The 13,909-nt window shown below is 41.2% G+C and overlaps 1 protein-coding gene and 1 long non-coding RNA gene across 2 annotated transcripts in view; both read right to left on the bottom strand.

The window, feature by feature from the left end:
* Positions 1-13,909, bottom strand: part of antxr2a (ANTXR cell adhesion molecule 2a) — a 103,414-nt gene that overhangs the window by 35,908 nt on the left and 53,597 nt on the right. The window lies entirely within an intron of this gene.
* Positions 10,239-13,706, bottom strand: LOC141769928 (uncharacterized). Its single transcript, XR_012594358.1, has 2 exons — positions 12,527-13,706; positions 10,239-12,079 (listed from the first exon to the last, which is right to left on the bottom strand). It is a non-coding gene; the product is annotated as an uncharacterized LOC141769928 (long non-coding RNA).

The raw sequence follows: 13,909 nt of genomic DNA, 5'->3' as shown, positions 1-13,909 counted from the left end.
AGAGACTCAGATTAATACATTATCAGTGATGGTAAAGCTTGAGGATTAAAGTACAAAAAAAAAAGTGTCATGTTGTACATTCAATATGAAAATTACAATCTGAGGCTCACATGTTTATTCATAACGCACGTCTGTTATCAAACGCAAACATTTGAGGGCAGATCGTATTACATGTAGCTTCATGCGAGGGCCCTTCACTACATATTAGCCGCCGCCGTCACGCCGTTACATTTATGTATACAAAATACGAGCAGGCTAATTGAATATTCACTGTGAACATATTCCCTGCATAACATGACTCCCCGCTTCCATCTTTTTAAAAATTCAAATCGATGGGAGGAGGAGGAGGATGAGGAGGAAGAAGGAGGGGGGGGCATTAGAATACATTACTGCATGTATGTGTGATCCTCCTCCCCTCCTTCGCCTCCCTCCTCTATATGTCTGTCAGGAGGTGAGGCGACGAGGAGGAGGAGGAGGAGGAGGAGGAGGAGGAGGGCAAAGTGCACGCGACAGAGCCGGCCTCGGCAACGCTGACGTTAACAATAATGTAATTTAATTAAAGCCAAGATCCCAGCGGTCCTCGCCAAACGACCGACGGGGCTTTGATTTTAATAGGTGATGAAGAAAAGGCTCGGCACACGGCGACACGGCCGCCGCCGCTCCAACCAGTCTGAGGGGTTCTGGGAAAAAAGGCACCGGCAGGACATCAGTTTAGATCGTATCAGGATGGAGAGGAGGGAGGGAGGGATGGAAGGGGAGGAAGGAGAGTGGGTGCAGGTACCAGCCCCGGCCACCCAAATACAACAACACCGATCAGCTAATGGAGAGGAAAAGGGGACACCTCCAACACAGGGGGGGGGCGGACAGTCCCAAAAACAACACAGAGAACAACAACAATGGAAAATACTTGATTGGATCTCAAAATACTTTAGTAGCTGAGTGTATAAAGCTGCGTTCAAAGTGGATTTCACTGCAGATTTAAAGGGAAAAACAAGAGCTAATCCAACACTGACTGAGGAGAGATCAGAGTCACAATCTTCACATGCAGATAAATGACATTAAATCTGGAAGGATATTAAAATATCCATAAACAGCTTGTTTTTTTCTTTCTTTTTTGGGGGTGACGTTGCTTGACAAACTGATTTGCTTTGTTGTTGTTGCTGTAAATCCAATTTTATAATAATACTTTTTAAAAAAACAACATAAAACCTTAGAAAGAAAAGATTTTTTTTGTCATATTTGCCTTTATTTAATGACCTCACAATACACTCTAAGTCTGGGCTGTAAAATATATGTGCATATGTATACTCGCACACCCTATTTCATTCTGATTAAGGTGTTTATATGGAGCATTCTTATTCTGTTGGGGCTTTTAAATCGATTATAAACGGATACAATCGGATAACACAGATACATCAACGTCGGAAGATCTCTGAATATCATACTGTACATGCACATTCAACGATTAAATTTATACAAATTTTAATGTGTGAAAGTGTCGTTTTTATGGAAAGACTTAAATTTGTGAAAAACTAGATGGGATTTGTGCATACACACCTTATTTCATTCTGATTTAGGTGTTTATATGGAGCATTTTCATTCTGTTTGGGCTTTTAAAACTAATATAATCTGATAATACAGATACATAAAAGTAGGAATATGTCTTAATAACATACTGTACATGTACACAAAGCTTTTAAGTAAAACTCTAGCTGTTTTGTTAAATTAATTTTAACCAGAATTAAGTGTTAACAATTGAAGTTATATAAATTAGAAAGCAAAGTGTTTCAATCGTTGTTACAGGAGTTTTTTTATTGTGAAATCTTAAATTGGTGAAAAACTAGATGGGATTTGGGATTAATTCTCATTATTTCTCTCTTTTTCCCACATTAGGTTACTTTTCACTTTACTCCTCCAACCGGCCGCAACCAACAACAATTAGCTGCCTTTTTCCTGGTCCAAGAAACACACCCACACACACACACAGACACCCACACACACACACAGACACGCACACACACACACACACACACACACACACACACACACACACACACACACACACACACACACACACACACACACACACACACACACACACACACACACACACACACACACACACACACACACACACACACACACACACACACACAGACACCCACACACACACACAGACACGCACACACACACACACACACACACACACACACACACACACACACACACACACAGGGAGGGTCCCCTCATTGGTAATCCTGTTACCAGCCAGGTCCCAGCCTGGACTTGCCGTGCGGGGGCATGGATGAGGAGGGGAGGATGGAGGATGGAGGGAGGATGGAGGATGGAGGGAGGATGGAGGGGGGGGGGGGGGGGGGGGGGGGATTAACATGGCGGTCATTATCAAATTTACAACCAGTCATACAGACATCTGCCCTACTTTTCCTCGGTTAATGTAAAAAGAACTAATCTGGTTAAGAGAGCACGGGCGCGGCTCATAAATCGGCGGTGCTCTCCGCCGTAGTTAAAGCTGTCACTTCTCTTGTGGGGGGAGCGGCGGCTGAATGGAGCTGTCAGCTGGCTACTTGTTAGGGCTAACAAGGCCGTCCACTGATAGGACTAATGAGGCCCAGGGCTCGCCGCTATACCCCGCACAGCCCACCGCCACCGCCACCGCCACCGCCACCGCCACCGCCACCGCCACCACTACTGCTGCTGCTGCTGCATTATGTGCTAGATAACGTATAAAGAGCTGCAAGGTGTGAGAAAGAACAGATCAATCCTGATTAATAGGGATAAATAAACATACTTATAATGCATTATAGCACTGTATAATTATAGTTATAATAATCAAAAATAATCACCAGTCACTTAAAAGCATCCAATGATCACTTAGAGTAACCTATAATCACATTATAATGCCTTATAAAAGTAATTATAAGGCATTATAAGAAGATTATAATGTATTACAACTATGGGAATTATAATACACTATGATCCTTGCACAAAAATATGTCAGTGAGTGACCAGCAATTCTGAATTATTAAGATACTTGACGTCAAAGTCATTATGAAATGTTTTATAATGTGTTATGATAATTGTTATAAATTAATATGATGAATATTTATGAGTGCTTATAACTATATTCTACAGTGGCATAAGCAGATTATAACACATACGTATGTTTATAATGTATTATAGACATAGGCGTCATAGAAAGTGTTACCAAAAAAATATATAAATGTTCATCCGTCTGAACAAGTCATTTCATTTCATGAGGAAAAGAAACAATAATAAAGCAGATCACTGCACATGTAGTATCAATAGTTTTTTATTGTTGTTAGAAAAAGGGGAGATAATCTGGCATAACGTTTGCCTTGATTTTGAGAATGATTAAGACAGAATGTCATATCAAAAATACTGTAGACTAAATTAGTTAAGGAAATTATGTTTTGCAATGCACTCAGTATTTTTACTGTAGAATAATCTGCACAACATATGACTTGAAACAGCTTTCTTGAGCACTTAATACCTTCATATACAATGAAATGTGCCATGAAAAATTGCTTTAAGTCTTAAGATGCTTCTTGTTTTGTTTTTTTGGATCATGTCATATGTGGGAGATTTTCTGTTGTGTATTCCATATTGTTGTCGCCTGGATGGAGGTTCATTTTGGGATTGTTTTCAGTTTCTTTTAAATATAATATTTTTTCGTTATCTGAAGAATGCATGACTATTAAAAGGTTGTAGAGTATATTCATGGTTTTAAATACACAGAATTTGTATTTTAAAATACTAAACTCTGCAGCTGCACACAAATTGATGTATGTTATGTTATTAGAGGTGGAAATTTGAAGAACCGGTGTATTTGAAATAGCAAAAAGCCCCCAGGAAAAATGAGACAAAGCAACTAGGAACTTCAAAATCAGCAGAAACCCTGCATTAGAATGTGATTTTACAGTGGCGGTCAGCTATTAATCCTGCTGTAAACCCACACAACATTTACGCAGTGCAACAAAGAAGCAAAAAAAACAGTAAATAAATTCCTCCCCCCGTCAGCACGGTGAGATCAATGTGACGCTGGTGGTCGGGGGGTTAAAAGTCAAGCATGAGTAGCGTCTGATTGTTATTTTGAGCTTTGTTTTCCAGAGTCAACTCCAGCCTTTCCCAATGAAGCCTTGTCTCTTCTCCCAACGCTTCATTATTGGCGACGCTCTGGTTTAATTCCAATTACCCCTGTTAATTAGGAAATCTCATGCTCTCTGATCCAGAGGTTCGTTTCAACTTAATGTCATTTGCCAGGTTGTTTACTTTCCATTAAAGGCTTTTATTGTGAAATTAAGTGTTACATTTGTCTCGGCGAAGGTATTTATCCGTGTGATGGTAAACATCCTGACTGATGTCAACATGTACATGTCCTCCTGCATGCATTAGCCATGTGTTTATTCTGTATTAGTGCTGCTGTCGACTCTTTCTTTAGGCATATATTAGAACCACATTAGCATATTGTCTTATCAGACGTTTAGGTACCAAATTATTCCTCTCAACGGCTGTGGAGAGAGCAAAACGTGGGCCTTCTGCAACGCCGTAAAAACCTTCAAGGATGTGTCATCTTTTGGCTCTTCTCAGGCATTTATTTCAGCACCAAACAATACAGTTTGACGGCTTTTATTAGTTACGGGAAAGATGTTCTCACCATATTCAGCGTGGCATTGTAATGCGACGAGATGAAAGGAAGCGTGAAAGGATGAGTATGTGTGCATCTGTTTAGTTTTTTTTTTTTTTTTTACATTACAGAGCAAATGTTTGCTCCGCTTTACATTCTCGGATCAAGTGACAAAAGATGCAAAGAAAGAGGCTGCTAAATACATCCCATAAGTATACGACTGAATAAACAGTCTGTTGAACGGATTTCACTGCTGAGCACAGATTCAAACGTTCACCCATTCTCACTGTTCTTTAAAGGTTCTATATAGGAAACTCAGAACCACTAGATGTTGCACTCTCAGACCAAAACAAATGGGCGTGTCGGACACATTCCCGCCCCTCCCTTTGTAGTCTCACAGATAAACGCGTTAAGCACACTCGGCAAGCAAGAAGATGATGTACATCTTGGCTATTATTTCGTTGACTAGATTTTTTACAGTTATTTTAATAATATTAGTAACATATTTAGTTCGGTAAGCTTGGTAAGGACCTATTTCTTCGATCTGCCGACCTAAATCCATGCAACATCAACATCACTCCCAGCGCGTTAAGTACTGATGCTTGGTCAGTGCCCCTCGGCGTCTGATACCGCCGCACCGAGGCACCCTTTACCGTTTGTATTGGACGCACCGGGCTTTCAAATAACTCCAATGTAAACCCATCCATGTCATTATAGACGGTCAGAGCAACTGATGCAGTTTAAATAGCAAGAAAGGGAGGACGGATGGGTCAAACAAACAGTACTTTCACCCATGAGACCGATGCTCTTGTCCCGTGTGAAACCAAGTCAAGGTTGACTTATTTTACCGTAGTTTTGTTACGTAATTTACGTACTTAACTAACCCCAATAAACATAGTAATTTTACGTAACAAACATACTTATATTACCCCGAACCAAGATCTTTTCCTAACCCTAACCAAGTAGTTTTGTTTTGTAAGTAAACCTTAAAACTAAGCAAAACCTCCGTTGGAAGTTTATTTTGAAAAGAGACTGTATGTATGCATGTAATAAGTGGAAACTGTACATTTCCTGTGAACACAGAGGTTTATTTTGAAAAGACATTATGTATGTCACGTGCGGAAACTAGACTAGAGTATATTTATTTTGATGAACAAGTATTCTTCAATGAAGGAAAAACCAAAACAAAGCAGAAGAAGCTATGACTACAACACACACAGAGGGAGAGTGACTTCATTCTCTGCTCAGGTAGACATTACTCTTCTATATCTTCACATAGACGATAGTTGTTTGCTGCTATATTAATGTTAGAAATCTCATATATAGCTCCTTTAAGATCCTGTGGCCATCACAGCTATTCCACCTCTTGTATTATCTAAGTGGGTCATTGTGTATCTCTCAGGCCACAATCAGCCTGCCTGATTTCCTGTGAGGCGGCCATTTCCTCTCTTGGACCGTTTCCATGTGACCAGCCTGCTCAGTACATACTGATACACCAGTGCAACCAGTACGGCAGCCAGTTTGCTGCTGATCCTATGGCATGGCTGCAGTCCAAGATGTAAATCTGTATTTAAATCTGATTCAATGGAGTAGAGAGTTGGGTTTAGCTAGTCTACTGCTGGTGATATTAGTCAGCCCGTATGTCAGTACAGTATGTCAACAGATCAGTGATACTCTGCTCTTTAAACGGCCGACATGTTGCCTTCCTAAAACCCCTACATCTACAATTTATATCATCTTTTTAATGGCACATGTTTTCACTTGTAGAATATTTTTTGCAGACTCTTTTGTGCAGTCTATGTGTTGCCGCCTTCAGCCAATTCATTCTGAACGATTTGGCTTAAAATTCATTTGTGTCACTATATGACAGATGACACCATGTTCATCATGTTCCAAGTAAATATTCACACCAGCAGAGTTGCATGTTCACTGCATTCAGTCCACAATAAATACAAACTGTGTACATTATTGCTGATGATCTTCAACAGCATACCTTACATTACACAACCACTAACCTACTTTCTACTAAATCACTGATTTTAGTTAAAGGGATAGTTTGGGTTGTTTGAGGTACTACTTATCCATAGTCAGTGTATTACCTACAGTAGATGGAGTTTGGAGAAACAGACAGGAGTACCAGCACTGAAGCTGTATTCTATGCTCTCTTCAAAGCCACCAGACTCCATTGACAAAAGCAGTAATTTTACCTCACAGAACACGTGAGTTGCTGATCTACCGCTACATCGATCGTTAGTTTGGTTGTGCTACTGTGTGTCTTTGGTTACCACTGCTTAACCACACATTAACCATTATTACCACTAGTTTTACTTGCTTTTTGGTTTGTTATGTTCACTTGCAACTACTTTAAGCTGTGTTGCTCCCGGTTGCGTGCGCACAAATGCTGAAACATCCAACTTTTCATAATTGGCTACCATAAACAGCTGCTGACATTTAAACCAAGAACACAAATAATATTTACCTATCATGGATGTAATCAAAACATAAATTTAAATTATAAAGGTTGCTGCATGGCTATGAAATGTTAGGTGTCTGAGCGTACTTGAACGCATCACAGGAAGGGTTTCAAAATGGTCTATTGTTGCAAATATATGACGAGTAATATTATAAAAAAAAACATAAAAGCGACTACTTCTTGTTCAGTGATGGATTACAAATCTCAAGTCAATTGAATGAATAGAAAATAGAAGGTAGGAAATCAGTGTAAAATCATGCCCTGCTTTGGAAACATGGTAGACATTAATGTAAAGTGCACGTGTGTTTAGAAGGTATTGCTCCTAAAAGACTGCATTTCCCATAATCCTCCTCAGCTCTTGTTACAAAGATGAAGTCAAAGCTTTACTTTCTGAAGACGATTAAGATATTGGAAAATATTTTTTTTCCCTCCACCCATCAGCCGTTCCCTCCTCCACCATCTGCCATTGAGAGAAACTCTTGAGAGAAACTTGAGCTTCCATTTCCCACAAAATGTGACCCGGTGGCTCGCGATGTAAAAAAATGCAGCGTAGAGGCCAGAGAGAGGCTGCCAATCCTCTCAGACACGGGCTTGTTTGTTTACAGTAATTATACTCATGGTAATTACTGATGACTTACTGATGTTAAAGAGCTACATGCAGCAGCACCTTCATGCCAGTCAAATATTGAAACTGAAAAGCAAATATCTCCGTTGCTCTTGGCTCTATTTCCATGCAAACAATCACCTCGCAGCATCCTAATTAAGCCCTGAGAAACCGAGACTAGAGCTGCTGAGGAAGGAGGAAATAAACCCAAGCATGTATTGCCGTGACCTCCAAGGACAGCTCTGCCGTGCCATGCCGTGCCACGCCAGGCTACGCCAGGCAAGCAGACTGTCACCTCTACCCTCGGTGGCCCTCGGCTCATGCCAGCCATGTCCTCGTTTTTTCTTTTTCCACCTCCCTTTTCCATCGATCCCTTCCTCTGTGTGACGGGACTCTTCCAGAGCAGGTCCGTGGAGTCCCTCTGCTCACAGTCACTTAATTAAACGCTCCCACAGCACCGTCTACAACGTGACCGACGGCTGTTAAATTAAGACGCTGTCACAGCTGGGCGCCGCCGCCGAGCGCTGGCAGGGGCGAAGGAAAGATAAACCAGCTGAGGGAAGAAGAGGAGGAGGAGGGAGAAGAGACACAGAGAGGTGGGAAGCTTTACTGCCTCACATGTGTTCTTCATTTGTACGGTTTCTTAAGAGGCGTTTTAGGGGGAAAATCTCAACTGTCTTACTCATGAATAGCCTCCTACTCTACTGACTTCTCTCCTGGTGTAAAAGAATAAGGTCTTACCATCCTTCCTCACCTCTCATTTCCTTTAGCACCACTTATATAATAATTGTATTGTCATGGGAATACTTTGTTGCCTCTAATATTAGAGTAAAGGCCTTTACACACCGGGGGAGTGACGGATAAATGACACAAAATGCTAAATACTCGCATGCGAACATTTCAAATCAAAACTATTCATACCGGCAGCGATGCAAATTTGTAAAAGTTGCAACACTTGTTCAATAAAAAGTTCAAATAGATTCACACAGGCTATTGATCCAGAGCAACGTCCGGCAGTCTCTCTGAGGTAAAAGCTATTTTATTGAGCATTAGCTAAATGTGAATTTGAGGACTCTTATTGTGAAAGGTAAGAACGGAAGCAGTGGATCTGGACTGCACTGCCTTTGTCAAGGTTGAGAGGAGTAGAGTGGAAAGGAATTTGCCGCCTTGGTTCGGATTACGGAGCCTCCTTGTTGTTGTTTTACTCATAACCTTCGGCTACACTTTTTGAATATGTCCGCATGATTAGATGATGCCTTTATTCACGGTGCGAAAGCTCAGAAAAATCTACCTCTTTATGAAAAAGGTTGCTTTTTAACCACGTAATATTGGCATTCTGTATGAAAGTATCCATGACAAAAACAAACGTTCGAAAAAATATATTGACATGCAAATTAAAAGGAAAAATAGGCTGATTATTTTCATTATTGATTCATTTCTTGTTTTTCATTTAGTCTATAAAATATCACAAAATAATAAAAAAAAGAGAAGAGCAGTGAATCTTAACTTTTGAGAAGCTGCAAACATGAATGACTTTAAAGATTTATTATTATTATATTATTATATTATTATTATTATATTATTTATAAGTATAAACATTCTATTTCCCACTGACTAACTAATCAATTAATCCACAACATTGTTTTAGCACTATATAATAATAATAATACTAATACTAATACCTTTATTGTCGGGATGCTGCAGCTTTAAATCCTCCACACTCTTCTACTGGTTGTTTACAGTCCAGAGATTTACATTCTTTCTGCTGATGCACTCACTTGTGTCTTTACGCAAGAGGATTATGTACATGTAAATATGTCCTTGATTCCAACATCGTTTCCACTTAGTTGACACTTTGTTATTTAAAATAACTAATAGTATGATGTCACATGTTTATCTGCATTTAAGACTGCACATATTATGTACAAAGCAAGAAATAATTTACTTCCTGGAAACATACAAAAACTGTTCCCAGACAACTAGGGGGGTTAAAACCAAAGAGGATCAATTAATCCCAAAAAAACATTGTTTTCTTACAACTAGGGAGAGTATTTGAACCGGTATATCAATTTGTGGGGTGAATTTATGGAAAGATTTAGATGAAGACACAAACATAAGGTAGTACAAACATAAATCAATTAAAGAAAATGTATTTAAAATATGCGGAGGAAGGAGCCGTGTCTCTCTCGGGACTGTGATTCTTGATGTTATTGTTTTATATATTAAGATGATTATTTATGTGTATACGGTATGTGATAAACATGAAGGTCATTATTTAAGTTACAGAAAGGGGTAGGACCTCATAAGTGTTTACATCTGTCTACTCTTTTTCAAACATTTAATATTGATTTACTTTGTTTAGAATTTGCTGTATATGTTTACTGTTCATTTTATTGGCTATTGTTTTGTTTTGATTTCTTATTATTTGTTACATGTTGGAAATAAATCTAGACAGGCCAGGACAAGAGGAATGAGAGTTACTGAGAGGTGGAAGGATTTGGTTTAACGTCTGCAGAGGTTGAGCTAAAATGACGTTTGAGATCTTGAGAAATATCCAAGATGCTTGTAGGAGGAGACACACTGCTTCTGTTTTTCCTCTGTGTTTTCACTCTAAAGGATCAATAACTACTGTATCACCTCATCAGTATTTTAAAGATTCACAAAGGAACTGTCCCCATAACAAATATGCTTTAGCGACAGTATAAAAGTCCATCAGTTAATACTATTAACCTCCACACACAGCAGCATACTCGGCCCACTCGTCCTCCTGGTGAAGAACAGATGAGAGCGAGAGGAACGAATCCAACAGAGGGCGAAGAGGAAGTTTCTGGCTTTCCTACCATGGTGAGTCTTCTTCTGTGTGAGGGTTTAATGTATGGTGGTGATGCATCATTCATTGCACACCTTGTTTGGACATTTTGTGGACAGCTGCTTTTAGAAAACAATACCTAGAGCGTGAAGAAAAAAAATGCATGCACAACACCGCCTCTTCAAAAAGAGCCTGATTGAGCACCAGAATAAGGCCAACCTCCCTCCATCCCTCCCTCTCTCTCTCTCTCTCTCTCTCTGCCACCTTCCTCTACCTGCTGTCCCCAGTCGATCCCCGGCAAAACTTGGCGGCAGATGTTGCCGTGCTAAGTTGGCTCTGAAGTGCCTCCCCGGCTCCCCGGTCTCACCGACAACACAGTCAAACCACATTAGATCTCTTTATTTGTGCCTGGGGCAAGTTCGGCACTGCAGCTGTGTCCACCCCCGCTCTACCTTTGGTGTTGAAGGCCCTCGGGCGCTAAATGTGAGACCACAAAAAAAAAAAAAAAACTGTTTTACTCTCATTTTTTTTTTTGTCTCTCTGTCTCTCTTCTGCATCTGCTGACAATCCAGCAGTCTGGCTCCGGGCGGCAGCACTGAGGGAGGGAAGAGGGGGTAAGGATGGAAGCTGGGAAAGGAGAGGGGTGGGGGGGAGGCGTGGACACCCGGGTCCCCGTGCTGAACAGATGTCTGCGACAACCTGCTTCCTTACACCTGTACGAGTCCTTGTAACCCCGCGGATGCAGCCCGCTGAAAAATTCATGACCCTGGAGGTTTCCTGTCCGCCATCAAAGACCGCTGCCCTCCCTCGCCTCCCCTCCTCTCCCTTCACCACGTCACCGCTGCCCGCTCTGCCATCTACACCTAACCTCCCACCGGACAGTTCACACTCCTCACTTTGATCAAGTCAAGTTTATCTGTTCAGACCAATATCACACACACAAGTCTCATAGAGGACCAGGCTGGAGGCCAACAACAGTAGAAGTTACCTCGGCTATACTTTCCTCAAGGTCGGTCGCACGGACGTGAGCTGACGTGGAATCGTGACGAGGAAACGTATGGATATTTTATACTCTCCGCCCATCCGCATAGTAAGAAACATTTGGATGTGCACAGACAAACCTGCTGCAGAAAACCCCCACGAAGGGCCGTGTCTGATGGTGTGACGTCACTTTGATTTCAAAACCCTGCCTGCGACCCTCACGGATGCTGCAAGCTTAAAGTCCAGCGAAATGTGTCCAATGAGAGTCTAATATCAGGTATATGATATAATGAGAACATGGAAGCTGTGTTAGTGCCAAAAGCCTTTAGCCTCTCCACTAAAAATGAAAAAGGAAACATGCTGACACACATATCAGTCCTTCATGTGTTGGTAATACGTCATCGGACGGCTCTGATTTGTCTTCCACTGATTTAAAAACTCTTATCTTGGACAATGAAACCACAGACCTGCATCAGTCATCGCGGTTTGGTGACTGATGCCAAGTTTCCATACTGTATATCTGAGTCTTTGTTTGATGCTCTGCTCCTTAAACCACATGCCATCTTCGCTATGGAATTGTGTTAATCTGCAATTAATCTGACGGTGTTGATTGAAAAATCTATAATTTGTAAAGCAAAGTAAATTGCCTGAAAGTAACATAAAAAGGTTCTCTATATGTAATTCAGAGCATTTTATTGCCTCTGCACAGCTCTCAACATGGTGACAGCTGAGACGGCAGCTCGCAGCTGACAGAGCTAACAGTGTTAACCTGAGGGGGGAACCGGAGGGGTTGGTGCTACGCTTCTGCGATAACGCGCGTCGGTTGGGCCGGCGTTATCAGCTGTAACCACCATGTGAGGGCAGAGCGTCGGCCGTGAGCTAGCCAGTGGGGAACGCTCACATTCACGGCCCGGCTTTATCAACAAAGCACGGAGAAGCTCTGATTACAAGACACACAGAGGGAGAGCGACTTCATTCTCTGCTCAGGTAGACATCACTCCTCTATAGCTTTACATAAACAATAGTTGTTAGCCGCTATATTAATGCTCTAGATATCGTATAGAGCACCTTTTCATCTATGTAAATCACAATTTAATGTACATTTTAGGTGTTTCTTACAAACAATATTTAGTTGAAAGTAGTCATAGATCATTCTCTACCCTGGAAACAGTGTAACAGTACATTTAATCTTTGCTGAAAGTCCAAATACAGTTGGATTAAATCATAATTTAGATGTTTGCCTTTTAATAAAAAGTATTTGTATTGCTCATTGTGATGCTGGGAATATGCTGATGGGGGATTTAAAACATCATGGCTCACTTAGAAATAAATGATTTCACTAATATTCAGTTTCCGTCCACTGTTGTCTACTACTTTGGTTAAGATGTAACTTCAAACACACACAGCCTCCGCGGCCCGCTGTTTGATTCTCCGTGTCCGCCGTGTCTTGATCAAAGACTTAGACGTGGAGTTTGGCGCAGTGATCGGCATGTGAATGAAGAGAGCCGGCGGTGCCGGGGACGCCACTGAGAGCTTTCCTTACACATCCCCCTTTCTATCCAAAGTGCTCTGACACAACTGGTTTACTCACCAGTGGGCTTCACTCTCCGTTTCCTACTCTTCCAAACAGTTTGCTCGGAGCGACTGAGGTGACCTCTTGTGCGGGAACATCTATCATCTTCTACTCAGCGGGGGCTGCAGCCATGATGTTTCCACATTCTGCCTTGGATGAGTGCTGAGCAGGGGGATTGTTGTCATTTCAACATGAAAACAGGAGACTTTCCAACAAGCGTACTGCAGGAAAATATGCAAGTTTGGTCGTCTGATGAAAACCTTGGCCTCATCACTAAGCCTCATGACACTAAATAAACAGCACTAGCCCATTTAACAAATTATGAACAATTTATCATGGTAGTGAAGCCAACTCACATCACACTTCAGTCCTTTCTGCCCTCACAGAGAGAAGTTTCAACAAAACATGTGACTATTAAAGGCACTAGTATTGCTTGAGACTAACAAACAAAGCACTGATTCAGTGATTCTTAGGTCAAGAGATGTCTTGATGACATCTAACTATTGTTGAGAGCACTTCAGTAACTATAGTTTAAAGCAACATTATACAATAATTGGTATTTTTGACGATCTGGCGCCCCTACAGTTTACACTGTCAGAAATACAAATTCTGTAGCGCTGCATAGAAAAAAGACGCTTGGTAGCGTGTTTAAGTTGCAGCGACGGGGACCGCAGGGGATGTCGGAAAAAAAATAAACAGCAGTGCATGCGGCAAAAAGTTGAAACAGAATCAACTTTTGGAGAAACGCAACCCGACGTCACGTAACCGGCGATCCAGAGCTGTTCAACCCTGCCATGAAGGAA

This window comes from Sebastes fasciatus, chromosome 6, assembly GCF_043250625.1.
Source record: "Sebastes fasciatus isolate fSebFas1 chromosome 6, fSebFas1.pri, whole genome shotgun sequence".
NCBI classification, from domain to species: domain Eukaryota; kingdom Metazoa; phylum Chordata; class Actinopteri; order Perciformes; family Sebastidae; genus Sebastes; species Sebastes fasciatus.
Note: the sequence above shows the minus strand (reverse complement) of the source record. Positions and strands in the feature narration are given on the sequence as shown.